Source organism: Thunnus maccoyii, chromosome 10, assembly GCF_910596095.1.
Source record: "Thunnus maccoyii chromosome 10, fThuMac1.1, whole genome shotgun sequence".
Taxonomy (NCBI): domain Eukaryota; kingdom Metazoa; phylum Chordata; class Actinopteri; order Scombriformes; family Scombridae; genus Thunnus; species Thunnus maccoyii.
Window position 1 is genome coordinate 5,310,440 of NC_056542.1, and position 26,245 is coordinate 5,336,684.

General features: G+C 40.4%; 1 protein-coding gene across 4 annotated transcripts in view; it reads left to right on the top strand.

Annotated features, from left to right (window-relative positions):
• Positions 1 to 26,245, top strand: part of sema6e (sema domain, transmembrane domain (TM), and cytoplasmic domain, (semaphorin) 6E) — a 164,130-nt gene that overhangs the window by 5,854 nt on the left and 132,031 nt on the right. For 3 of the 4 annotated variants that reach the window (XM_042423610.1, XM_042423612.1, XM_042423613.1), the window contains exon 2: positions 13,659 to 13,751. The gene's annotated coding sequence lies outside the window, so the exon portion shown is untranslated. Of the gene's footprint in view, positions 1 to 13,658; positions 13,752 to 26,040; positions 26,128 to 26,245 lie in introns of all 4 variants that reach the window. The other variant, XM_042423611.1, reaches the window with a different exon arrangement.

The window sequence follows — 26,245 nt, forward strand, 5'->3', positions numbered from 1 at the left end:
GGAGGCATAAAAGTGTTATTCACAAGTATTTTTTATAGTTGCAAGACATGTGAAGGTTATTTCTATTCTCTGTTCTAGCAAACAAATGTCTAAATGTTCTCTGTTCTCTCCCAAACAGTCAGAGTCATCATCCATTATTACAGGTTTATTGGTCAGCACAAAGCCCTTATCTCCAGTTCTGGTGATTTATTATTTGTTTGGAGTATTTGATTCATTTTTTTTGTGAGTTCTGTAGCACTACGAGCACCTCCAGGTTTATTTCTATTGGCAGATATCGGACCGACGGGCTTCATCTTGGAGAGGGTTTTCTTGTTTTTGTTTTTTAACCACAGCAAGAAAAGGCAGCCATGATTTCTTTGTTCTTGGTTTTGCCAACTAAACCATAAGAGAAATGCAGATACATCTAGACAACATGTGTCAAACTCAAGGCTTGTGGACCGAATCCAGCCCAGCACCTCATTACATGTGGTCCGTGACATGTGTTGGTGTGTAGGTGTATAAACGTGTAGCTAAAGGTCGTCTCAGGTGATTCTGAGTCCAAACTCTGTGAGAATGTTTATATCATACATACTTCATAGATGGACTCTGGTCCGGATCCGGATGAATAACAATTTAATCCAGACTTGGAACAAAATTGACAACCACAACCTGACCCGGACCACCTTTGAGAGACACACGGCTGTCACGTGACCTCAGCTGTCATCATTCAGCCGCCACTCTAGTCGCCACAGTTAGCAGGTTGTTGAGGAATGTAGGAGCTCCGCTTGATAAGATAAGAAAAGAGTTTCACAGTGAAAAACACACATAAAAGGATGACTTCATTACTTACTGGTATCCTATTTCATTTTTTTCAATGAATCGTCTAATAGTTGTTCACTTTAATGTCTGCTCGCTATTATTATTCCTAGAATTCTGCTTTCAGAGCTCGTTATTACTAATATTACTACCAATATCAAATGCAGAGGCAGGAATGTGATATGATAACAAGTGGATACATTTATACAGTCTCACATTTACAACCGGCACTCTGAGGGCAGCCGTGATGCTGACGTGTCCCGGGATGAACTTGAATCTGATGCATCTTATCCAGACAGTGAACTTTGACCTGTGTAAATATCATTCCTAAGGTGGTTTGTAGGATTTTGATTATGACAAAATAACCACTGAAGGTTGTATTAGAAGGTTGTAGGCAGTGGTAATGTTGGATTCACAGGACTTATGCATGAGGTCTTATCCATTTGGTTCTTTTATTCCACAATTAACAGTTCATGGATTCAGTTTCCATAAAATGTACTATATCACATACATATATATTGGTAATGTAGTAAGTTTTATTCATATTTCTCATCATCTCTTTCCTCATCTTCGTCTTCATTGCTAAGTGTTTTTCTGTGCTTCGTTTCCCAGAGATCAGCTCTCAATCAAACGGCGCAGGGCTGCACGATAACAGTTCTCTTCCTCGGATTTTTCAATTTGTGAAGTTTTCGTTTCCGTTAGTGGAGTTATTTTCTTTGCCTGTTCAGCCATGATGGCTATCACAGCTTGTACTAACAGCCTAGTTACTCTCCTATTTCCTCCAAACAAACGGCTGTTGTTGCTGCAGGAAATGTAACCATCCATCTTTGTGCCAGAGGTTATTTCCCTGGAAAGACCTACCAGACACCCAGGGCCTCTCACCACCTCTCTCGATTCGATGTAAACCCTAAAAAAGAAGGGTTCGGCGCAGCAGACATTCGTCTTCCTTTTCAGCACAAGATGTTCGTTACTGACACATGTTGCCTTGAATAAGAACATATCTCTCTTCTGTTGAAATGGTCCTTTTTTTTAAAAAACAGAATACTTTGTCCTGAAGTGACATTCTTGGCTCATCATTAGTAAAACAACACACATCCTGCTTTTGGGTGACACAGAGTGAAATCTCCCAGCTGATGGAATGATGAAATTGAGAGAAAACAAGGTTGATTCAGGCTCGATGGAGAAAACAGGTTGGCTTCATTTAAGTTGGCTGACGACGCCTGAGAATCTGCTGTCAGCCATGTCTATTTTGGCACAATTTTGTTTTTAGACTATTCGTTAGTCTGTTGTTTAAACTGAAGTGAGTTGGACAAACTTCTCTGCCAGACTGTTAGATTTTTGGGTTTATTTAGGAGTCAGCTGCATGCCTAAGCTCCCGCTTTGTGCAATTTTAAGATAAGAAAACTTTTTCTAATGTAGCGGTAATGCAGGTAATCTGGTGAAGGCAGCTCGATAGAGGCGAGTTTGAATGAACAGCAGCCAAGTTGTGACACTGAAAGATCTGCTGAAATTTACATTAGAGTTAGATCTCCTAGTCATTTTTATTTTCCTTATTAATTCATCTGTCAGTTACTTTTTGATGCATTGTTTACTCTATGAAACGTCAAATATGAATGATGACAATTGTCACAAGTTTCCAGAACCCTAATTACTGTCTAAAATGATCTCAAACAAACCGTTGTTTGAGCTATACATGAAACAGCAACGATTTAATCATCAGTTATTCATCTGCGTTTTATTAACAACAATAGCAAAAAAATACCAAGTTCCAGTTTCTTAATTGTGAGGAATCGCTGCTTTTCTTTGTTACAAGTAGACTGATACTGGATTTTTGGGACCAATACTGATATTAGGGAGTAAAAAAATTCTCATATCGATATATCAGTTGATAGTCTTTTATATACAGAATATATACATACATGCACATGTTTTTGCAATGATCCCTCAAATGTGGTTATCAAACACTGATAAAGATGATAATGGAGGCAGGATGTTTTACACTTCAACAAACTTTATTGTATAAAATGACATCAGTGCACCGAGACACTGAAACTTCACTGGCAGTTTAATAATTATAAATAACTAACTAAATAAAAGAATATATACATAAAATTCTGCCTATATAAAAAATATTGGCGCATATTGAACAACATATCCAATAACATGTCGGAATATCGGCCGATAATATCAGTCAACCCATGTATATATTTTTTAATTTTTTAATTTTTTTAAATTATATAAGCAGCATTTTATGTGTATTTAATCCTTTTGTTAATTCAAGTTTGATATATAAATGTTTTTCTTATTTATAGTTATTTATAATTATTAAATCCCAGTGTAGTTTACTGTTTAAGTGCACTGATGTCATTTTATACAATAAAATATCCTGCTTCTATTACATATCTTTATCACAAGTGTTTGATAACCACATTTGAGGGATCATGGTGAAAAATATGTGTTTATGTATATATTCTGCATTCTAATTATCAGCCGATATATCGATATTGGAATTTTTTTTACTTCCTAATATCAGTATCGGCCCCAAAAATCCGGTATCAGTCGACTCTACAAGACTGTAGAGTTCATGCCCTCACATAACATTATAGAGACCAAATGATCAGCTGATGATTTAATAAAACAATCTGCAGTTTATTTGATAATGAAAATAATCCTTAATTCCAGCCCTGTTTTGACCAGTGGTCAAAAAACTCAAAACTATTCCAATGTATAAAAATAGGGGGAAAAAAACAAGCAAATCCTCACTTTTTCTTGAGAGGTTTGGCAGTGATAACTGATTATTTAGCCAAATATTTGTAGTAAGAATCACTATTTTTGGTGATGTTTTACATCTTGGAGCGAAAGTCAGCAGAAATCCACTGAACTGAACGAAGACGTGTAAGGAAGTGTGCAAAGTGTTGTTGTTGTTGGAGAAGTAGTCCCCATTCCTGAGGCCCAGAACAAACCGGTGATGCAAAGCAATGACGGTTAAGAGTTTTTGGCAGAGTGAGACTAAGCAGCCATTGAATAGCCTATCTGATATCTTTTTTTTTTTTTTTAAGGCTTCTCTTTTGATAATCCGTTGCACAGCGATTGTCTGGCTTGTCACATCTTGGCTAAAGCAATTAGGCTGACTGCATGAGGATGAGGAAGGAGGTGGTGGGGGGGTGGAGGGGGGGATCTGCTGCTTAGTTACTATAGAAGTAATTCAGAGTTATGATCATGTCTCATTGTTGCTTATTGCAGTTTTTCGAAATGAGAATTTTTATGGTCCTGAAACGTGAAATGAAGCAGGAAATTAAAAACCTAAGATAAGCTTCTTTTTTTTTTTTTTTTTTTTTTCTGTCCTCTTCATCCCAAAGCTGCTGCCTTCACACAGTAATGCCCCATCATATCCCATCCCTGCTTTACACACACACTCAGAAGGTGACAGGTATTCACATATTTAATTTATTTAAGCGTTCAGAGAAAATTTGTTTTTCTGTGTGTGTCTTTTTTTTTTCTCAAAGAGCTATCACACGTCCTTTTTTTTTTTTTTTTGAAAATTGACTCTAAGCAGTGTAATGTGACATGCGTACCTTCAATGAGAGCTCCAACTGCATCTAATTTCCAAACTTTCCAAAAATAGCGAGAGCAGGTTCGACCTTGTTCCTTGTTCTAAAAGTTGGCCAAGTCCCGTCGCACCTTCCTGCAACTGTACACTCTCTGTGAACGGAGTTAAACTCTGCAAGCCCTAATTTTCGGGGTGAAAGGTTTATTGATGGGTTTATAAAACTCTTGATCAAATTCCAAACTCTCCTCCACCCCTCAGGATCTTTTATCCGATTTCTTATGCATGCACTCTGCGCTCTGAAGATAGGAATTGTGGCTGATTTTCCGCAAAAAAAAACAACACTCAGCGTACCCTTGTGCTTAAATCTGGAATGTGTTAAATTTAGACTGTGCCATGCATCTTTTAAGATTTAACTCTGAATATGTGTGTGTGTGCTTGTAGTGTCACCTGTTTGCAGGCATTTGGGGGTGGATGCTGGCTGTTTTTTTTTTTTTAAATCTATACTTTAGCTCTCACGCTATTATTTGTGTATATATTTTAGCGGCCACCATATGTGCAGTGAATATTTGGCTCAGACACGGTGTAAGATAAGTCTGCTCGCCTACACTTAGCTTGGTCAATTTCCTCCATTTTCTCAGAACTCCGGGCTTGTTTCCATCGAATCAAGGCTATTTTTAAACTGGTCTTTGCAGGAGGAGGGGGAGGGAGAGAGGAGGGGAGGAGGGGGAGGTTGTTTATCTGGGGAGGGTTTTAGTTAGTGTCATATGAATCCAAACCAGGCAACGGTCCAGGGTGAGTAAAACACACCTCCTCCTCCCCCCCTTCCAGTGCCATGAACTCTTCACATAACACAAGTTATGTGTTGACTCACCCCTGCAGCTGTGTGTCTGTGTGTGAGATCGGAGGAGAAGCAGCTTATTGATTCTTTGTAGACGCATCATGAGTCTCTCCTGAGCAATTCAGCATTGATACACATATAAGTCTTGATCAGATTTTTTTTTTAAAAACATCGCTTTAATAAATAAAAGTTATTTTAAATTGAAGTGTTTGGACAGCACAGATGTATTCCCACGTTGTTAAAGTTAACTAATAACATAAACAGCTTAAGATTGTAGATTCAAACAATACAATATGTTTACCATGTATAACTTTAAGATGACTAGAGCTAGGATGATTATTGTAATTACTATTTTATTCATTAATCTACCTTATTTTTTCAATTAATTGTTTAATCTACAATGTCAATTTTGAAAAATATTCAAGGTCAAACTTTAAATTGTACGTTTTGCCCAACTTACAGTCCTATGCTGTAATTATGGGCTGCAATTAATGATATTTTTTATTATCAATTTATCTGACAGTTTTTTTTCGATTAATCGTTTAGTCTATAAGATGTAAAATTGTGAAAAACGATCATTACACCATTACTATCATGTATTAAAGGACCAGTGTGAAGGATTTAGTGGCATTTAGTGGTGAGGTTGCAGATTGCAACAAACTGAATACACCCTCATCCCTCTCCTCTTCCAAGTGTGTAGGAGAACCTACGGTGGCCGCAAAACTCGCAAAAAAACGCGAAAGCCCCTCTCTAGAGCCAGTGTTTGGTTTGTCCATTCTGAGCTACTGTAGAAAAATGGCGGTGCAACATGGCGGGCTCTGTGGATGAGGACCAGTTCCTTATGTAGATGTAAAGGGCTCATTCTAAGGTAACAAGTTATTTTCAGTTGATTTAGACACTAATTAAAACATACTTATGAATATTACTTTCCATTTCTGCCAAGTCCCTTCCACTAGATGCATTAAAATTCTGCACACTGCACTGCTTAAAGCATTAAATTTGAGAAGCTGTTTTGGCATTTTTGCTTAAAAAATGAGAAAAATGACTCTTGAGAAGCCAGAACATTGAAATGTTTGGTATTTTTCCTTGAAAAATTACACAAACCATCAATCAATTATCAAAGTAGATAATTCATTTTCTGTTTACAATGATGTAAAGCAGAGCAAAGCAGGGAATGTTTGTCATTTTTGCTTGATAAATGACACATTTTTTTAGTCTACTGACTAATTGCTAACACATGTCAAACACCTCGCGGGCAACGAAGCATGTTGTTAACAAACCTCAACCTGCCAGTTGTTACACATTCGATAAAACGATAATCGCAGTAAATTCATCTGACCTTTCTCTTGATATTGATGATTGTTATTGCGAATGAGGTCATACATGAAGAAAGCATACAGAAATGAAACATGACTCACGCTCCAAGCTTGAGCGCATGTATGAGTTTATATCTCCATCTGTGCGTTGTGATAGTTTCCACATCTGATATTATCAGTATTAGCGGCTTTGAAGGATGTTATTGTTTGTCTAATATCTGCTTGTAGATGGAGAGGGTCAACTTGTTTGTCAGGAAATTGGATCATTGTCAAACAGGGATCCTCCAAACACAGGCACAATCTCAGAGTAATCAGTGATTATAATTCTTTTGCCATAATTGTGCTGCCCTGGATAGCTGCTCGGAGCCCAAAAAAAACATGTTCATTAATTTACTCTCAGGCTGTAAACTTATTTCCACCCCAGAGAGACACAAACACAACAAAACACCTCCCACTCAGTCACACAAGCCACTTCCTCGGTCCAGAGAATGAAGCCTCCTCTGCTGTTTGATCTCTCTTCATTGGTTCCCTGCGTTTCCTCCCTGCGTCCGCCGTCTCTCTCTCTCTCTCTCTCCCCCGAGGGGCAGTTTCTGCTGACTGATGGCATGAAAACCAACTGGGGGGTAAACAAAGCACCCACCACCAAACCATGTTATTGCTTTAATGTCACAGCTCAGTGACAGGTGGCTGGGTGAAAGGAGCGAGGTGGGGGGGGGGGACAACACACACACACACTCCCATACTTTCAGTCTTAGGCCACGTCTGAGGCTGACAGCAGCCCTCCAGCAAAACACACATACACACACACACACACACTGTGCATTGGTGTGGGGGGCTTGTTGCTACAGGTACCAAGAGGATGAAATGCCAAGAAGTCCAGTTTGAAGGCTATCTGGCACAAAGACATTGCAGAGTTAATAATTCTTTGAGGCAGGATTGTTGCAATAATTTTCTCCTGCAAGGTTAACTGTAAAATGAGCACAATGCTACAAAGAATTCACCTGGGTAGGATCTTTGCATGAATTTTGCTTGGCCAATGTAGTGTATGATATGGCAACAGGAGCAAAAATCATGTCAATACTTTATATATTGTTATATATTTAAACTGCCAAATATAAACGGACAAAAACATTTTAAAAAGTTACAACAAATCCATTTTTAAATGCAGCGCCGCCGCTACGTACAAGCATACAAGTGCCGAAGGGGGCGTCAAACAGCACCTCGGTAAAGTTGGAAATATATTCACATATTTTAACTTCCTGGATCAATATCTCATGAGCCAAACATTGTTGAAACACAAACTCTTTCCTACCGTAATAAGATAGACAACGAGCTAATTTTCACCCAACAGTAAATTCTTTGTCTTATCAAGCTTTCACAAACTTGAAAGAATCAATCTGTCACTCAATTAAATTAAAATATCTGCTTTGTCGACATCACAGAATGAATTAAAATACAGTGTTTACAATTCAAGGTATCATCAGAGTCTAATGTTCTGCATATCCAAGCTTATGAATCCTGAACCGAACAAATTCCACAACTGTACTTGGATTGAAAAACCATTTCTAAGAAAGGTTTTCTGCGAATAGAAACGACATTGCATATAATCAAATCTCTTGTGCAAGTTTCATTCACTGTCTAATGGAAATCATGACTCATTTAACAAGCAACAGCCCCCCCACCACGATCTGGCCACACTTCCTGCAGTGCAGTCCTCTTCGGTGTTTGTCAGTCAGTCAGTCAGAGCCCCTCTGATGTGAAAATTAAATGCATAGAAAAAGAGACCAACTGCTCTGCGCCCAACATGTGCAGGAGACACAGGTCAGTTACTGCGTCGAAGCGGTCCATTTACTGGGAAGATCTTTTTAATTAGGCTATGTTCTTTTAATTAACCAGCCAGCATAATGTCTGTGTCCATTTGTCACCCCTGCTTTGCTCAGGCAGAGCCGGGTGAATATACCCTCTTTTGTCTACCCTCGGTTCCAGAGGTCCCTGCTTTCCATTATATTCCCTCATTCACTGAAAATGTATTTTTTTTTTTTTCCTCCTCCTCCTTCTTCTTCTCTTTTAGATTAGCATGATAATACCTCATGGAGGGGAGGGAAAGTGGTGAAGAGCTTTTGCGGGACTGCTCATCAGATTCACTGTGTGCAAGACTGTGGTTATTATCATACTGAATGCACCACCGGTTAAACTAACATCCTGAATTCCGACATTTATCTCCAATATCATAGACCGACTGTCAATTGCGTAGGGAGCACAATGGCAAATTATGGGTTATGTCTTGCTCCTTGGAGTCTAGATCTTTCCCCAGCGTAATTACGCTATGCTAATTCTGCCACCCCTCCTCCCCCCCACACCCCCAACCATGCGCCTCCCATGACAGGAACAAGTTTCCCAACTGTTTGGATGTCACAGAGTTGGATAAAGTGAAATAAGAGTGAAGAAATGTGTTGGTTTGCGTACCAGTGGTGCCCATTAAACTCAAGCACATCCTCTGTTTTACCCTTCAGCTGCGGGGGATTGAGGGAGGAGGGGAAAGGCTCAGCTGGAGCTCGTTGCCCCGTCTCCAGGGACGGGGTCGGATACAGGTCAGGCCACCTTGAACTCCTCAGCTGGATTTATTGTGTCGGAGGTGGACAGGGTCAGGCCACGCTCCTCCCCTCAACACGAGGACTTTGTTAGCATCAGACACGGAGCAGACACTGGCAGCACAGACAAATCCCTGTCACGCTCTCCGCGGTGAACGCTGCTCAGGTCAGGGGTCATGTGTTAAAGGGGGGTGGGAAGGGGAGGGGTTTCCCTGTGGCATGACCTGAATACTGATTGATTTTTCTTGAGTGGGTGTCAAGGAAGCGGGGGCCTTTTGCATGGTGATAGCAGGGAGGGGTCAAGCCACTTTCAAGCCCCCCCCCTTACCCCTTGTGGTGATGTGGAGTGAGGGAACGAGGTACAAAGCAAAGGGAAAGACGCTGGGAGTAACAACACGCCCGGCTCTTCTGCTCGACTGTGTACCTCAGCGGGTGTGTGTTTTCACTTTCCCTGAAACAAGACACTAGACCACATGTTTTCCTTTTAATAGACAGCTGAGTGGAGAAAGGGCAGGAGTGTGCTCTGTTTGCCAGATGATCACTGGGTTGTTGGCATTTGGTGGAAGACAGAAGAGGCCACACTCCCCCAGTCCCTCTGCTGGATTTATTACTTGTTGTTCAAAAAAATGCACAACCATGGTGGCCTCTGTCAGTTATATCAATCACGCAATTAGTGCAGTTCAAAGAGCTTTACGGGTTACTGACCATGGTCATCATTCCTATCAGTAATAATAATAAGAAAACATCAGTGAAATTATTAACTCTTTTGTGAACAGCCATACAGTACATTATTTCTGTGCAATTACAGCGATTATTACACATTTCAGATGCAACAACTTGCCTGCAAACTCAACTGTTGGCTTTCTTACAACCGGTCTCAAAGTTCCCAGGCCTAAGTGATTTATGTTGGTGAGTATCATGTTATCATAACCAACAGAAATGATGGCCAAAACAACGATAAACCGGGAGTTTCCTTTTAAACTAATTAAGACTGTAAAAATATACACGTAGACAGTGAAATGGAAGACTAATGTACGGAGATACAGAGTTAAACTGTGATTTTAAAATGATAGAGAAATAAAAAAAGAGAAAAGACAGCAGTGAGTCACTGTTTTTTACCCTTTGTAGTTTTATTTTATTGCTATTCATTTCTACCCAGAAAATTGTACACAGCATTGAACTTAATCTTAATCGTCTTCTGTCAGGGTGATTGTTTCACTGTCAGACACGAAGCCACTAAAATATAACAGATTGTGTTTTCCCAGCAGTTCTCAGAGGTTTGACTTTTTTTTTTCCAGAGCCGTTGATATATATCATGATATTTGAGCAGCGATGTAGGGCTCACATGTGGCTAATTTTGATGCCTTTCCAGAGGACAGCCATAATTATGAATAAAAAAGTTAATTGGCGATGGCACAATGCCATTTAAATGTCTCCCATCTCCTCAAGTGAAATAGAAAAGGTCACAAATAAGACTGAAACAGAGAACTCAACCGTCACCTTCAAACCTTGAATTTTCCCTATCAGGGTGGCTGTGATATTTCAACTTTTCTCTGCTTGAAGAAGCACCAAACTTTAGAGGCATCATCGTGTCCTTTCACTGAACCCCAGATTAATGAGGACATTTAAAACCCCATTGTTAAATTAAGATATAATCCAGACCGACTTGTAATCAGTCCACAAAATATCCAAAATTTTATGGTTTTGGTTGGTTGATTTTAAAGTATCGATCAAAAGCAAAACCATTCTTTCTGACGCAATGTATTTTGGACCGTTCCTTGTGCTTTGTCTTGTTTGTAGATGGATAAAAGACATGAATATCTATTAAAAAAACTCAAGAAAAAGTACAAACTTAGATTTAAATTAAAACCTCTTTCAATTCCTACATCACAAGAAACCAGGAGCAAAGGGATCCAAAAGCAGGGAGGTAATATTCATGTGGACACAGAATGGTTTAATTAATGTTTTTTTAAGAAAGACAAAGAAGAAATAAGGGCTGAAAAGAAAGGAAGAAGTCTTTACAGAGTGGCTGATCAGTAATAGTGTACCAGTCTTGAGCTGTGGATGATCCGAAGAAGCTTCTAACGCTGATCCACGGACCAGATCGGCACCCTGGAGTTTTGATCCAGGATGAGCGTCTAAATCTTCCTACATTGGGCTCAGTTGATTAATCAAACTGCTGCCAGGGTAGTATTAATAGGGTAGGGTAGCGCAGGGGGATCTCTCCCTCTAGCGCTCTATTCCCCATGCAAACCTCCAACTGGTACTTTAAATATATTCAAATAAACAGTTGTGAACAAGTGCTGCTTGACACGGAGTTAATCATTCTTTCCTGCATTCCTCTGAATACATGTTGTGTGTGTGTTTTTTTTTTTTTTTTTTTTGAGCCATTAATGGAAGCTGGCATAACCAGAGAGGTTGTGGTAACCTCTCTTGTCCCATCGGCTTGCATCCATTTACCGAATCAATACGAGTCATTCCACAAAGTGCGAGGTTTTGAAAAGTCAATGCATCCATAATCGATTTCTGCAGATTACGTTAGGTTAAAAACCCCCGAGGTAGCCCAAGCAAAACAAATAAGCGAAACAAACATCCGGTCCAGAGGCTAAGCATTGATTTGATTACGCTCTCAGTTGTGGTTCCAACTTGTGGTTTTTGAAATTGTTCACATTGAAGGATGGTGTTTATGTATTTCGTCAGAGCGGAGCCCGGGCTGGACTGGAGTATGTCTCATTCTTGGTCAGATCAGATTAACCCAACATCGTAACATGCAAGCTTCCCTTTTAGTTCTGTTTTTGTTCTTTTAATTATAATTACAAATGTAACTCGAGTTGTTTGGCTCCTCTGGTGGCAGCTCAGAGAACAGACTTCATAAAACGAGATGAATTTTGATTTGAAATGTTGGCACCAATGGTTACACAATGGTGCTGACTTCTGAGTCTTGCAAAATCAAGACTTTCCCAAGAGTTAAACAGTCCCTTATTCTGTGGCCCCCCTACATGCTAAATTACACAGATCAAAAATGGATGACATGATTCTAGCTGATTGCCAGCTGATCCACATTACCGGAGCCCTTCTTGGTTCTGCTATAAAGCACAAACACACTCTGCTAAATTAATCTCAACGCGTTTAGGGGCAATTTGTGGTCTGGGAACTTTTAGGGCCTCAGAGATAATCTGGAACGTCCATTGTGCCTGCACTGGAATTTGCTTTTCACTGCACACAAGGCCCTTATCTTCCTTTTTTTTGATGTTTTGGGTTGTTTCCCAGGCAGTCCAGTCAAGTTCAGGGCTGATCTATTCAGAGTTACTACACATGGTACGCACAAGTCCTCGTCGATCAGCGTTTCATTTTATATACCAGTGAAACAATAAATAACGACCACATACCCAATGGCATCGAGCAACGTGGTAGAGGCAGTGATTGATACAGAACTTATAGTGAGGAGGAGAAAAAATATGCTGGCGAGCTGGCTTTGCCTTAACCTTAACTGAACCGTCATCAGCATGTGGCTGCCAGCTGGTGTGCTCGCTAATCCAGAGGATGCTGCCTCTGCAAGTCTTCCCGGGCTCTGCTACTTGGAAATGTGCTGGGCTCGAGGTCAAAACCTCCATCATCACCATTTGTCAGAATTAGTCTTTGTGCTGGTCAGGATCCAACTAGGTCATTACTTTTAACAGCATCCACCCAAAAAAGGCTTAATGCATGATGATGGCCCAACTAACATGTCTTCAATTACTGGTTACTAACTCAAGGCTTTCACAGTGCAACAGCCAGGTTAATGAATTCCTCAAATTACACAAAAAAAGTGCTTATTGTGACGTCATTCGCAATTTGAATTTGGCACTTAAATCCCTCTGAGGTTACGCATGAGATTAAACCTCTGATGGCTTTTTTTATGCTCTATGTTCAATTGAAAACTAATCAGCAGTGGCCGTGTGGAGCAGGAAATGAAATACATTTACTATACGTCCAGGAGTCAGCTTCTTCGAAAGTGGAGAAAATTGCTTATCAGACTCTGTGAGGTCGTCAATTATTTAAAAAAATATCACTTTGCTGGTATTGTTCCATATCAGCTTGCAGATGACTTTGTTTTTTTTTTTTGTAATATCATATGAAGCTCTGTTAAGCGTTGTGCACTGGCAAGGTGAAGATGTTTTACTGGGAGCAGATTGGAAGAGCAGATTGTGTACTGAGATGCCATCATCAGATTTGGCGAGTTCCAGCTTTCGGATTTGTCAAAAGATTTTGTTCACTTACTGGAAAGGCAACCTGTTGTCATGCAAAACCCTCTCCAACTGAGTATCTTCCCCCACCCCTACACGGTTGAAAGTATCTTCACATTTTAGGATGTTAGGATTTTGGCTTTTTTCCTGATGAAAGTGAATAGTATATCCAGCATTAATAGTCTGTCACTGTTACCAATAGTTTGGACTTTTGGAGTCCTTTTGAAGGAAAATACAACACGACTGCTCATAGAGGCTTTAGGTTGCATCACCGTAAGCTGTCCTGCATTATGTCTCAGACGTACACAGATGTTATAGTGATCTCTTAATTTCCCTTCACAGATACACACAGATGACAGCTGCTGTCTGAACCAGACCTGCTATACTTTACCTCCTTGGTGGATCGTTGCAGTCAGACTGTTTTTGGAAGCGAAGGTACGGTACCAATGCAGTTTCTTTCTGAAGTGGATCCTGTGTAATTAATAATTGAATAAGATTTGATTTGAGGGAAGCTCGGAGTCTCTGAGCTTTCAACTGCAGTATTTAGAATGAATTGGATGTAATGTGACAGAGTAAGGTCTACTTACAGGAGAAATCTACAGAGAGCATTTAATTAATGGATGCTTTGTGGAAACACTGCTACTGAAGCAGCTTTTTTAAATTAAATATCATCTACTCAATTACTTATCTGCTCTTTTTTAATCAAATGTCAGGGATTTAGCTTTTAAATATTTGGCAGATTTTTTTTTGGTCAATCCAAGGTCAAAAAAAGGTCGTCTTATACATCAGGACTACATATGCAGTGCCATGAATTAGTTTGAAGAGTACCACTTTAAAGGCTGTGAAAACGTGTTTCTTCAATCATTTTTTTTTTTTTTTTTTTTTACTATGTGCAATAAGGTCCCGCATGAGCACACTTATTTTTCTGCCAAAGTTGGAACGGTTTTGGTTATTTCACACGAGAGATCTCTGTATTCGAGTGTTTGTCTCAGCTCTTCTCGCTGGTTTGATGTTGGCAAAGCTCGGTCGGAAAAAAAGGTGATGTCACATATTTCCCTGTACCAGTTGGAGTTTAGCAACATTTGGATGAGAATTTGATGACAGTTGTGGGGTTGTTTTCTCGCTAACCTGATCAGATTTCATCCATCCGCACACACAGTCCTAATGAAACAGATTAGTTAAGTGTTATTAATAAATTCTTTTTTTTGAAAGATGATGATTTGAACCAAAGTTTTCCTTTCAGTTAAGCTTTCAGCTCAGTATTTATGATGAGACGAGAGCTAAGTGATGATACATACATCACAGAAGTATTATCATGATTGCATAGAAGTATGATGATGTGTAAATTTTTCCATAAAATTGCATTATAAAATTGTAAAGTTGGTAATTTTATGCAGTTATTGGTGGATATATTGTAAATATGCTACTATGCAGCTCTGTTTCTGTGCAGTTATTGGTTATAAATTTATACTTCTATTATTCTGCATTCCTAATAGTTTGTATTTTTGTTGTGCTGCACATGATAGTTGTATATATTGTTTGTTTTCCCACATTGTAATTCAACCACTGCTACATCTGTTCACTCTCTATATTTGTTGTACGCACTACGTCTGTCCTGTAACAGCGATACCTCTGCAGTTGCTTTTTCCTGCGCTGCAGATTGAAGAATCTACTTACAACATTGATTGATTGGTGTGTACACTGCATAGTAATGAAGCGTATAAAGGTTGAGGTTCTCCGGCGAGGTGGGCGCCCTTGTGACGTTGTCGGGTATTAGACGAGGAAACAACAGCAGAAAAGCATCAGAAACTTGTAGAATCACTGAGAAGCGATTGTGTCTGTAGGGGCATTTCCCCAGCGAGTTTGAATGTGGACAGTAGAGGACAGGGCCAAGGAGCGCCGATGACAGGATGCCTCATGGGAAGGCTGGGAACAGATGGCTGGCCAGATGCAGGCCTGCTGTGACCTTGAAAGCATCCGAAGGTAAAACCAGCAAAAAAATGTCTCAAAAACAAGTGACGACGGACATCAGGAGTGGCAGTTCTGTGCTTTGCTGTGTGTTTCTCTTGAGCTATTCTGATTATAAACTTCTTGTTATGCTGGTAGTTGTTGTTGTTGTGTCGCATTAAGGTGTGATCATGCATACAGTTAATTTTCTTTGGTGTGCACCTTCTCATAAGAGAAGTTAACATTTTTTCGGCACGTTGTAATTCGGTTTGTTTTGGTTCACACCATTCGGCTGCAAGTGAACCATGGCTTGTAAACAACAGATTAATGGACTCACAAAGCTTTTACTAATTGGAAATGGTTCTGCTAACCTTTCATCCAGCAACGGTTGAGAATTCGGTGTCGCAAGGAGGTCAAATTATTCAGGTTGCAGTCAGAATGATGATCTAAGCTTGTTTCCAAAGTTTACCTTTTCTGGTATTCATGCAGTACCAGTTAACAGCACATGATGAAATTGCAGCTGAATATAAATATTATTTGAGCGTGTGTGCTTCATCTTTGCTTCATTATGTTATGTTTGGCTCTCCAAGCATGAGGAACTGGTAACTATCAGATGTCAGGAGCCACCTCCTTATATCCATAAAAACCCTTTCCTGCTGTTGCTTGCAGTGAACCTTGTTCTTTAGGCAAGGTAAGTGTGTTTGTTCAGCACCTTTCAACAACGTTTCAAAGATACATATTTAAATAGGATTCAAGATTTCAATAAAACAAGAGAACACACAATACTTTTTAAGAAAACATTGACATTGTCTCTTAGAAATGAAGCCCTTCTGAGAAAATTCACCATTATTTTTATTAAAAGTTAATCTGACAATCATTTTCTAGGTTAATCAGTTAGAATTAGTTTCAGAAAAATGACCATTGTAATCTACAAAAGCCCAAGTTGACACATGCAAGTTGTTTGTTTTGTTCAACCAACAGACCAGATTCATATCACAGAGGACTATAATATCTGACAAGCTGGAAACTGTGAGTTTTTTGTATTTTTGTTTATATGATGACTTGTCGCTGTTTGTCTGTCAATCAGTTAATCACTCATTGTTTCAACTCTCGTTCTCAGCAGCCACAACAAGACAAGCTAGTGACTAAACATTTCAGTGTACATGAACGATGTGAACAAGCGGTTTGATTTGACAATAATGGGAGAAGAGTTGTCAGACCTGATCTTCTGATTATTTCAAAGTGTTTCAGAGACATTAAGGCATGCCTCTGCAGGCCTTTGCACCTTACTACAGGGTGTTATGTTTATTTATCGGATTAGATTAAACTGACAGTTCGCGTGCAAAGATGTAAAATCATACAAATGTTGCAAAACGAATTACTAAAGAAATCACTGAAGCTAGACTCACTCTGCTCATCAAATGAAGTTGTTGACTTAGTGAAGTTTACACGGTCACATGGCTGAACAGTAGTGATCTTTTGTCAATACTAGAAGAGATGCACTCCCTCCCGTAGTAACTCAGGCAGCAGACTGGGAAGAAGTCGCCACCCGCAGCCTGATATTCTTCAGCCTCTCCGGGGGCTCAGAGCACAGCAAAGGGAGAGCCATGATCAGAGCTGGGAACTGGATGGTGAGATGGTGGGGGAGTGGTGGTGGGGGGGGGGGGCTGTGAGAAATGAGAGGAGGTGGAGGAGGGTAGAGGTGTCAGGCGTATAATTGGGGTGAGGAGATCTCTGGGGTGGATAGAGGGAAGCTTTATTAAGACTGCTCAAGTCTGATGTGCTTGCACGGTCGCCTAGCTCTTCCTTGCACACACCCACGCCTATGGGCCAATCTTCCATTTCCACAAGAGACTCTGTAACAACAAAGGGATGAAGGGCAAAGTCCTCAAGCTCCTTTCAGTCACAGATAAGACAAAAGACCCCATTACTTGAAAAGCACTGATGGGGAAGCAGCAGTGTATGGAGCTGCCTGTTTTGGAATCAAGGCCTATTGTTCAGCTTCTGACTGGTAATCTAAAGTTGCTAGTGCTTATTGATAGTCCTTCAGTATCCTGAGATGTTGGAGAGATTTTGACTCATTTGCACTTGAATGAGACACACCAGCAACAATGTAACATATTTACCATAGCTGCTGACTGGTTGATAATGTCGTTGAATTCATTTACTCTTCGTAAAAGAAGATATTCCTCCTGTTTCCTTAAGATGTTACAGATTTTTGCATTATCCATTCTAGTGACAAATTTAGACAGCATACACTTGATACGCACATAATATTCTGGTTGGGAGCCAGCAAACGCACGCCTTGGAAATGTATCGAGAGCAGAACATTTATGAAATATTTACAGCTCAAATTGTAGGCAAATATTGAAGCTCAGAACGGATAAAAGAGGAATAATCTCTCTTGTTTTGGCTCACAAGGGAAAACAAACTTTCCAGGGTGACTTCCCCCCCCGTGACTGATCGTATCTCAGTCTTGATGGTGAGATTAGGAGCTTAAGTGCTCATTTTCCCCCCCCCGCTCTGTGGAAATTGAAATGTTACTTTTGAGTCAGTGAAGTTCCTGTAATCAATAATTGAAGCTTTTCGTTGATGCGCGCTTCCTTGACTCGGACATCCTGAAAATCAGATTTTTGTGAGTGACACAACAAAGATTTTGGAATTGGAAGTAGGAGGCGAGTTGTGGGGAAGAATTAGCGGCCTCCCCTCAGTTCTCAGCTATAAATTGGTTTCTGTGGAACTCATGAAAAAAAAAAGGGAGGCTGGAGTTCTGTTCTCTGCTTTCTTAGTAGCTTGTTAATCCCCCACAGCTCCGGCCGGAGGGAGAGCCGCTCGCACATACACAGCCCTTGTGGAAATGGCGCTACTCCTCCTCCAACCCTCTTCCGTCCTCTTTCCACTCTGTCCTGCAGGGCTTGGCTAATCCTCTGCCTGGTCATGGTGGGGGAGATTGCAGGCTTTTTCAAAGCCCTTTGCTGGCTGGACTTCAAAGCTACAGGGATACAGGGACTTGAAGAGGTGGGGAGAAAATGAGGTCCACCGCAAGCAAAGACTGCAAAGGGTTCACCTCAGCTTTTTTTTTTTTTTTCTTGTGCCATTCCTGAGGTGACACTGAGAAATTCGAGGTCTGAAGGGAAAGACTTTGTTGATCGGAAAGACAAGGCCATTAACAGTCTCTTAAGATCTGAAGGTGGTGGTGGTGGTGGTGATGTGTGTTGAGCTTTTGGGTCCAGCTATGAATTCACTTTGGTTTAGTTTTTAATGATGTCAAAAGCGATATACAATAAAATAACCAAACACACTTGTCCAAAACAAGTGACACAGATTCAATATTGGATATGGATACGCAACCCCAGCCCTAACCCTAATGCCCTGATACCCTAACCCTAACGCCCTGACCCTAACCCTAACCCTAATGCCCTGACGCCCTAACCCTAACGCCCTGACGCCCTAACCCTAACCCTGACGCCCTGATACCCTGACGCCCTAACCCTAACGCCCTGAAGCCCTAACTCTGACCCTAACACCCTGATACCCTAACGCCCTGACGCCCTAACCCTAACGCCCTGACGCCCTAACCCTAACCCTGATGCCCTGATACCCTGACGCCCTAACCCTAACGCCCTAACTCTGACCCTAACACCCTGATACCCTAACGCCCTGACGCCCTAACCCTAACGCCCTGATACCCTGACGCCCTAACCCTGACGCCCTGACGCCCTAACCCTGACCCTAACACCCTGACGCCCTAACCCTAACGTCCTGACGCCCTAACCCTAACACTCTAACCCTAACCCTAAGACAAAAATATCTCTATACAGCGTGAAACACCATCAAGATACTATGTATAACATCGAAGCATGACACAGGAAACAACAACTTTTTTCCATATTTTTTTCTTTCCCCTCTACAATGTTAAAACACCAACAGGTCTTCTATAAACTCCAAGAGACTTTGGCTTCTGTCATAATACACAGTGCAAGAAAGAGTCAATTACTCCAAATTAATCTGACAAATTTCTTCCCATTGTTCAGAAAGTTAATTCACTTTGAGAGAGTTCAGCAGATTCTGAACTCTCTCCTCCTTGACCTCATCCTTTTTGTCTGGGACTAATCTTATCAAGGTCTCATCAATTGAATATTATTCTGCTCGATTCAGAGGATGTCTGGATGTCTGAGATTTCGGGCTCTTTTGTTAGAGATTCAGCCAGAAAGTTTCAGTCCAGTATTTTTGGGCCCAATTGTTTTTTTTTTTCCCTTCACAAATCTCTCTAATTTGATGGAAATTTCACAAGATGTTGATCCTGTTAAATTCCAGATAACACTGAGCATGAGTAGAGCAATTCATGCCAGATGAGGAAAATTCTCTGATTATTATATATTTTTTGCGCATAATAATGGAGTTTTGTTCTGGTGGATTTCTTGGCGCCTTGTGTAAAAGTACTGAGCATGTTCTGACACTGGCAACTGAATTGGGAACATAATTTGCATTAAGGGCTTATTTATTGTATCAGAAATTAAAACACAAGACGATTTGCTGTGACTCGAAGTTTCATCCAACACTTTTTGTTTTCTAAATTAAACGGTCATCTGCATTCTTTTCCTCGTTAAGAGCCCGTCGACCCCTTTCGCCCAGTGTTTCTCTTTTTATTGTCTCGCCGTTGAATACAGCTAATCAAGTGTCTTAATTGCTTTAACAATTCAAAAGGTTCAACTCATTTAAGGCCTCGATCACAATGAAGCATGATTGCAACGTTCTCGGATCTAGGAATTCATCACCTCGCTTCATTTATGTGTTGCACATGTAGACGTATATCTGTTGAATTAAATTAAGCGGACTCCAAGGGTTAAGGATTATACATAATTCCCCTTTTTGATGTTCGGAAAGTGTGCAGTAGATATATACGGTGACTCAGTCAGACCTTAATGCACACACACACATACACACACATCGTTTAAGCGTAAGATGTCAATAAGCCATTTAAATCTTCACCCTGGGGTAACCCCTCGTAAAGGTTAGTTAGCTTTAGCTCAACAAGGAGGATTATGTCATTAACTATGGCTTCCTTAGTAGCAGCTGTGATGGAGTTTTATCTTATTCCATTCAACTTATGTCATTAGTAGCGCTTACTTAAAATGGATTTCAGATGATATCAGTATATGCTCGGGGTGCAATTAGAGTTTCAGTTTGTTTACTCAAGTCTGAACCGTAGACGAAAACTTTTACTTCATTTTCTGTTTTTGTTGTACGGTTCATTTAGCCACTCGGAGCCCAAATAGCAGTGACCAACCAGTTGTAAACAAACGTTACAAACTTTCCTTTAAGCGCAATCACAGAAATGAGCTTTTATGTGCTTTTTCCATTTATTTTTCATTTTTTATTAGAGTTGAGACTGCAACTAATCATGATTTTCATTAATCTCTTGATTATTTTTTCAATAAATGGATTATTAATTTAGTCTGTTAATTATAAGAAATTCCCATTACAGTTTCCCAGAGCCCAAGGTGACATCTTTAAATTACTTGTTTTTGTTCGACAAACAGAGCAAAGGTAGTGAAGATGCAGTGATTTATAAAACAAAGAAAAGCAGAAAACCCTCACTTTTCCAAAAAAATTTATGGTAAAATCAAAAATTTGTCAGTCAGCTAATGAATTAATTGCACATTCGTTTCAGCACATCAGAATTGCTTTACTCATCAATCCATGTCAATAGACTACAAGTAACACAAGTATAAGTCATTTAATTGATTAGTTCAGTTTAGTCTTTGACACCTGAAAACACAATCAGCTGTCTGTAAAAAATTTTTGAAAAAATATAACAAAAAAAAATAATTCAACAATGAATCGATTGTGAACAATTCTGCTAATCAATTAATTGTTTTACGTCACTTTTTACACTATTTTTATAGCAAAAATACCAAACATTTGCTTTCCAGCTTCTTAAATGTAAGAATTTCATGCTTTTATTCGTCACATCTGATAGTAAACCAGTCAGTACTTAACCTTGCGCTCTAGGAAGTTATAGCGGACATTTTTTTTCGTTGGGCATTTTATGAACAAAACAATTGATGGATAAAGTCATCGACAGATCCATCAATCGTGAAAGCCCTCTAAGAGATTATTGAGTCTTTCTCGTCCGGGCTTCCAATCCACTAGTCTCATCTTCCGCTGGGCGGTCAGGACGACGTTGAAGAGTGACAGTATCGACCATAAAGCCGCTGGTTTATGGGCACAGTTGATGCTGAATGTGGGTTATTGACCGGAAGCTGTTTGCATGTGGATGGACTAGTCTGATTAGTCTTATTGGCAGCAGAGCAGTAGAGCTGGGTCATTTCTTTACCTACTTAAAGACAGTTTTTTTTGTTTTTTTCCCCCCCATCTGTCGGTCAGAAAGCGCCAGGCTGATTTAGTTGCAAAGGTTCAGGTAGTTTTCACACCTACCACCACAATTTCTCCCACTCTGAAAATGATTTGGTGGAGGTGGTTGATTTTGGAGATGTAACACATTAGCTTCCAGTTAGATATTTTTTAATTTTTTTTTTTTTTTTTTACTGCCAGTATCATGCTGTGACTGCTGCAGAGCATGGAGCTGTTTATCTGAGAGGCTCTTCTATTTCTTATGATTGATGTTTACAAATTCCCAAGGTGGGGCATTAAGGCTGTATTAATTGCCAATGTATACCATCTAAACGGGTAATTGCAAGCTGTTTGCTGGAATGTTAATGTGCTCAGCTTGGGTTTAATAGTTTGTTTATTGCTGATAAATTAAGACGCTTAAAGTGATGCCCTCTGCTTTTAAGGACTCGATGTGTCGTTTTTTTCCCCCATTGTTGCAGGTAATCCAGTTACATGGATTTATCCAACCACATCTTTTAAGAGACATATTAAAGGTTGATACACTAATACTAGTAATAAACAGCACAGGGGTGAAATCTCATTCTCACTTAATCTATGTATTAATTCATTTAAAATATGAGATTACTATAAATATGGAAAAATGCTCATTACTAGTTCAGAGACGACAAGGTGGCATCTTTAAATTGCTCGATTTGTCTGACCAAAGATATTCAACAACGGTGTTTACAGTGATACTAACAGAGAGATGCAGCAAATCCAACATCTGAAAAGCTGTTTGGTGTTCTTGCTTGTTAAAACATTTAATCTATTATGAAAATATTACATTCCTATTGATTAATTAGGGCTCTGCAATGTATTAAATTTATTCAAATCGTTGTCTTTGCACCATGTTTAACATGTTTACATTGCCTGGTTTTATTAATTATCTTGAGTCAGAACAGCGCTCAGGACTGTTGAGAGTTCAGTGTCTCCTGACTGCAGGTGGCGAGCTAACTCTGGCGATGTTGATTTTGTTTGTTTGAAAAGTGTAACGAAGCATTATGTGGTTATAAGAGGTGAAGCTGTGGGAGTTCATGTACCTGCCAGGTAGCCAACGGTAGCTAAGAGATGTCTGCAGATATCAGACTGACGTGGTGTTGAGAAATACTATCTGTGCTGAAACTCATAGTTGAAGTGGATGTCGGTCTACTTAGTTGACCTATCTGGTGCTGACAGTCAGTAGCTGTATAGGATAACATGTATTTATTGAATATGCATAACCATATGTTTTATAATTCTTGCTTAACTATCTTGCTCATGAATACATAAAGTTTTAGTCTTTCTGTGTTTTGCAGGAAAAATTTGATTTTAAAATTGTGAATTGTCACTGAGCCTGAAAGATATGATTTTGGGCTGTATAACCGAGCACCATGAACAAGTAGTCAATGAGTCGACTCAGTGTTTTATCACTGTTTCTGTCTTTGGTCATGTGTGTATTCTGCTATTTAAATTGTTTTTCTCATAGTGCCACAGTAAAACATGCCATCAACTCCTATTAATGGGATTTAAATGTATGGAAAAACATTCCGAGTCTCGTGGGGCTTTTACTCCTGTAAAAGTGTATATTTATATCCATGTAAACCTATAAATAACTACCTAGTTTTGCACTTCTGCTCTTGCAATCAATGCAATTATCTTGATGCCTTTTTTTCTGCAGAGCAGTCGGATGTAAAAAAGAAAAAAGGAAAAAAAAAAAAAAAGCGGCCCTTTTATCATGACTACCCTCTGCACGGTGCGACTGACCCATGATAGATGACTTCTCTATGTTAGCCGACACAGGTGGACACGTCCACTAAATCTCCCTCTGTCCCAAGACCCCCCCCCCACTCTAACTCCCACTATTCTCCATAATATCGACCATCTCATACCCCTACACGTACTGCATGTGTGTGGGAGTTTCAAATTAGTTCATCTTCATTCATCCCTTCTCAGCGGGCCTCGCCCCTGCACTCACTATCCAATTTCTGCCCAATTGCGGGATGAAGAAGCCGCACACATCCTCTCTCTGGATTCTCTCTACACATCAGCACACACACCCTATGGCGGGGCTGATCCATGGAGAGAGAGAGGGGTAGGGTTAAGCGTTCTCCTCCATAAGCACCTGTGTGGCTCAGAGATCAGGGGGATGAGAGTGGGAGGAAGGGACGAGAACAGAAGGCGAGGATGAAGCCGTCGAGAGGGTGAAGAAGGTGATTACTGAGGGCCGGCTTCAGAGAAAGTGGCAGAGATGATAGATTTTTTTTTTTTTTCTTTTGTGGTACAACAGAACCTTTTCAGACACAGACATGCACAAACACTTATCAGTCCTTTTTCTTCCTGTTTGCGGTCATTTTTAATCACTCCTCATCCTTCCTCTCGGAGCCCATCATCCTCCCCTATTATTTGTTCTGTCCTCTCACTTGTGTTCCCTTTCACCTGTCTTATCACTTCACTCTCCACCTTCAACAGAGCTGTGATTGGATGACACTGAGCGCCAATGATCCAATCTCATCCCTATTCATAGACTTCAGAGCACTTCTTTCCATCTCCTTACCCCCTCCCCCCCCACACTCTTCTCCCCCGCCCACCCCCCCAGCCTCCACATCACTCTCTACCTCGCCTGCCTCATCTGCTTTTTTACCTCTTTGTTTCACACATTTTGTTTAGCTTTTAAGTCCCCTTTTTTCCTACTTATCCGACTGACTTGCCTACCGTTAAAAAAAAAAAAAAGTTGACATGGCATCACAAGCAAAAGGCTTGGTAAGCTTTTTAGAGCCAGTCACGGTGCACCGTTCCCCCCCCCCTCGCCCCCCCACCCTCCCCTCCATCGTAATTACTGCTGAAACAAGCAGCTCTGGGAAGTTTCAGCGCTGGTGGACCCGTCATTACTGACAATCTCCCAGCCTTTATCTGCCATAGCTAAGACGCTCTCTCTCTCTCTCTCTCTCGCACCGCGGGGCTGTGATGATTGCTTTACTGAGCTGGGGGGAGGAAGACGGAAGAAAAAAAAAAAAAAAGAAAAAGAGGATGATCAGAGAAAGAGAGTGGCGTGCAATTGGAGGTTTTTCATATAAGTGCGAGAGGAGTAGCGCCGTAACTGAAGCCCTCTAACAGCAAAAGTGTTTCAAAACCAAAAAGCCGCTCAAACCTGCCAAACAGCTATCTCGGTCTCCATGGTGATTTGACACTCTCTCTCTCTATAGCTGAAAGTGTAGAACTTCAAATCTATTACACTCACGCCGCCCTGTCAGGCACGTTTTTGTTTTTTTTTACCAAGGCGGTGTCCGAATGCTTGGCTCCCAGCCTCCTGTCAACACTAAAGGCTAAAGATTGTTCATGCCCTTCAGATCAAGTCGTCAACACATGAGGCCTTCTTAAGCTGAGGAGGTGTCACGAGTCATTTAGCTTTTTCTCAAGGAGTCCTTGGATCCGCTCGCAGCTTCTTCATGCTAAAACATGTTTTTTTCTTTTTTTTCAGCTGTCAGTCACAAATCAGCTCCTGGAAGCGGCACCTTTGCGTGCAGGAGGACGGAAACTGAGGCCCTAATTAAATATTTACATCCTCCACTCAAATATTTGTTTTCCTCATTGTTACTTCATTCAGTAGTTTTGACCTTCACCGTGCAGAATGAGGTCTGTGCAGAGTTTGACATCCTTTTAAAAAGTGGACTTAAGAGCATGACATCCATCACGACTAGTTTGGAAGCCAGCTGTGGTCCAGTGTGATGTGGAAACTTAAAATCTGAGAATGGAGACATCTTGTGACCAGTTAAACTTATTTGCATATTCATAGATTGGATTTTTAAATGAGAGCAAGAGAGAAAGAGTAGATGTGCCTCTAAGAATTTTTTAAATTGAGCTTTTTGGTGGAAAAACTGTATTAAACACAAATTATAAGTCAAAGAAGATTTTTTTTTTATGGTTTAAAACATGTCTGCAGGGGGTCTCTTTTAAAAAAAGGCTTCTTATATCACTGTATTATTTCTGTACAGTTGAAAAGAGAGAGTGAGTCATCGTACTTTAAAGAGCTGCTAAGTCTGATAATGTAAATCTGGGGGCCCGTTTGTGGTCAGAATGCCTTTAAAAAAAAAAAAAAAAAAAAAATAGGCTTTTCTGTCATTCTGAGGAAAACTATGAATTTATTTCTGGCATTGAAATGAATCCCTAAATGTTAGCATAATGGCTATCAATCTGTAGTAGTAACCCAAAGGCTCAGTAAATTTTCTCTGCTGTAGACTGACCAACTGTTATCACCAGTCTTTCTGCAGCATATACTCTACCTTCTGTGCCCAGTGTTTGTGCTTCAGCGTTCCATGAAATAGCTTGGCTACATTTGCAGGCTTGTTGGTGTGAGATTTTGTATGTGTGTGTTTGTGTGTGTGTGTGTGTGTGTGCTGTGTAGCTCCATCCGGTTCCAAACAGACGTGGGACTGTGCTAAAAAGGGAGAAGGGAGGAAACTGCTGGCAGGGAGCAACTTCGACCCAGCAGGTAGAAACAGGTTTCATTACCTACCTGCCTGGCTGCAAGCACCTGCCCCCAAGCTGGAAACAAACTGGTTCTTGAGAAAACAAGACACAGACATGGCAACACAAGGGAGTTCACCTTT